Source organism: Arachis ipaensis, chromosome B4 (assembly GCF_059453495.1).
Source record: "Arachis ipaensis isolate K30076 ecotype BB chromosome B4, ASM5945349v1, whole genome shotgun sequence".
NCBI lineage: Eukaryota > Viridiplantae > Streptophyta > Magnoliopsida > Fabales > Fabaceae > Arachis > Arachis ipaensis.
In genome coordinates, this window is record NC_142439.1 from 79,012,185 (window position 1) to 79,015,661 (window position 3,477).

The following is a 3,477-nucleotide window of genomic DNA, read 5'->3' on the forward strand; positions in this document are numbered from 1 at the left end:
CTCCCAATCGTCAATCACTTGGACATTAGTAACTCAAGAGTTCCTAAGTTACCTTCCCAAGCCAAGACCACTAAAATCTACTCTAAAATCCAACCAAGCATTTCATCAAATACTTGGAAGACATAAAATAAAAGCATAGTAAAATTGCAAGAAAAGTAAATCTACACTACTCAATTGCAAGGAATTAAACAACTACAATTCAATTGAACAATAAAGGAACATGAATCATAAATTGCATTAAAGGAAAATAAAAGAACAAAAGTGCATCAACATAAAAGTAAAGGATTACAAGAATTAAATGCAAAACTAGAGAGAGGAGAAGTAGAAGAAGAAGAATTGATAAAGGAAAAGTAAATCTAAGCATGAAATTATCCTAGATCTAAGAATTCCTAATCTAGATCTAACCTACTCCTAATTCTAGAGAGAAGAGAGAGCTTCTCTCTCTAGAAACTAACTAAAGCATGATAAAACTAAAATAAAACTAAACTAATGACTAGATATCTCATCCCTCTTCAATCCTTGGGTTAAATAGCATCAGAAATGAGTTGGATTGGGCCCACAAGGCTTTAGAATTTGCTGGCCACTAATTTCTTTAAGTGGATCATATGGCAGCAACGATGCGTGCGCATATAGTGTGCATACGTGTCACCATACGAGTAGAAACTATGACAAATTTTATATCTTTTTGAAGCCCCGAATATTAGCTTTCTAACGCAACTAGAACCGCATCATTTGGACCTTTGTAGCTCAAGTTATGGTCGATTGAGTGCGAAGAGGTCGGCTTGACAGCTTTGGCGATTCCTTCATTTCTTCATGAGTTCTCCATTTTTTACATGCTTTTCCTTCATTCCCTTGATCCAATCTTTGCCTCCTAAATCTGAAATCACTTAACAAACATATCAAGGCATCTAATGGAATTAAGATGAATTAAGTTTAGCTATTTCAAAACCTCAAAAGCATGTTTTCACTCTTAAGCATAATTAAGGAGAAGTTATAAAACCATGCTATTTCATTGGATAAATGTGGGAAAAGATGAAAAAATCTCCCTAAATTCAACACAAGATAAACCCTACAAATGGGGTTTATCAGCGTGGCACGTCAAACCCTGGGCGTGCCACGCTAGTTCAAATTTCCAGAAGCAAACAAGGAGAGGGAAAAGGCCTGTGCGTACCACTTGAGCTCGAAGGCGTGGCACGCCAGGCTAGCCAATGCTTTAAAAAGGTCTGGGCGTGCCACTTGGGCTCAAAAGCGTGGCACGCCAGGCTGTCCAAGGCTTTAAAGAACCCTGGGCGTGCCACTTGGGCTCGAAGGCGTGGCACGCCAGGGTGGTCAGTGAAAGGAGGCGTGCCACTTGAGGATTGGGTGTGGCACGCCAAGGCAGAATCAGACCAAGGCGTGGCACGCCACTGAAGCGCCAATCACACGTCAGCGGTGAGATCACGTTTATTGAGTTTCTTTTTCCCTCCAAAATGTAATTTTACTTTCACTTTTGTATTTTTTTTATTTGCTATTGCTAGGAGTAGTATATATACCCCTTGGAAGTACTGAAGAAGGGGTTAAGCAGTTGGGCAATTAGTTGAAGATAGTTAGATTCACTTTTCCCATATTTTTTTTTCTTGAGCTATGAGTAGCTAAATTCCCTCTCATTGAGAGAGGGAGCTCTGTTGTACTTGATGGATTAATGATAGTGAATTTCTTCTTCTCTTCATCTTCTCTTTGATTTGCTAGAAGGAATTTTGTTCTTCATGCTAGTGTTCAATCACCTTGGAAAAGGGGTTGAATGCAAAATGGGTTTCATGAGAACCTTGGAAAAGGAAACATAAAATCATGCTAGAAATCCCTTCTCACACTTGAGTACGTAGGATCTGGGTTTTGGTTTTTGAATATGGTGACATAAAATCCTCCCTCTACTTGGACCTATGATGATGTGTGGTATAATCAGGGACCAAGCATATCTCTCTTCATGAGAAATTAGACCAAGGAATTGGCTATTGATCAAAATCTGAGAGATTGAGTCACCAGGGATTGGGGCTCAATCAATCTTAATTGCCAAGAGGTCAATGAGTTGCATGATTGAAGAGGATATGAGCTGGATTTAATCCAAAGAGACAATATCTCCTGATCTCAATGAATTCCCCTATTCTTATCTTCCACTTTCTTTATAGCTTTCTTTACATTCTGCAATTTCCCATTCCCATTTACAATTGAGTCATTTAAGTTTCTGCTCTTTATTTTCTTATCATTTTCAATTCTGCTATTTACTGCTTCACTTTACTTTTTAAGTCATTTATATTCTTATACATTTACAATTCTATAATCACAATCTATTCTGTTTAGCTTGACTAATTCACCAATTAAATAAAATTGCTCAAATCTATCAATCTCTGTGGATACGATCCCAATCTACTATGGGTTATTACTTGACGATAATTTTGGTGCGCTTGCCAAAAGAACAGATTCAAAAATTTTATAATGGGGTGTGAATTTGATGCAGAGAGCTCTATGGTATTTAATGGATCAATTGTAGTTTTCATTCTGCTTATTCGGTCTTTTCTCTTGATCTTACTAGAAAGCTTTCGGTCTTTATCCAATTGAACAATTGTCTCGATGGAGAAATTGTTCATAATTGGGTTTCCTCTTATCCTTGAAAGAGGGATGAGGAAATCATACTAGAAATGCTTTCTCACATTGGATTAAGTTCAGGTTTGGATAGATATTGTGACATTTAATCCTACCAATACTTTGATCTGTGAAGGTGTGTGGTATAATCAGTGACCAAACTTCATCTCTTCCCATGAACAATTAAATCAAGACATTGGGAAATTGTTCAAGCTTAGAGAGATTGATGAGCCAAGACATTGGGATCCAGTCACCTAATATTGCCAAGCAAGATCAATGAATGCATTGATTGAGGAAGAGATGAGGATGAACTTGATTCGGAGAATTGTAATATCGTTTGATCCCAATATTCTATTTTATATTTAGCTCTTATATTTACTTTTTGTCATTTATTTTCTACACTTTACATTTATATCAATTTACTTTTCTGCACTTTATGCTTTCCTTTAATTTTCTGTTATTTACACTTTCTGCTGCTTATCACTCCAATCTGCTTGTCTAACTAGGATAATCAATTAACTATTGATTGCTTAATCCGTTAATCCTCGTGGGATCGACCTCACTCTTTAGTGAGTTTTATTACTTGATACGACCCGGTTGACTTGCTGGTGATATAAACTTCTGCCAATTTAAACTTCTATCCACTTTACTTTCTACAATTTACAATTCATTGCAATTTACATTCTGTTGCTTCAATTTCACTCAATTCACCAATGTTAGCTTGACTAAACTAATCACCCACTAAAGTTGCTTGATCCATCAATCCCTGTGGGATAGACCTCACTCTAAGTGAGTTTTACTACTTGATGCGACTCGGTACACTTGCCGGTGAGTTTTAGTGTGGAATATGATTTTCAC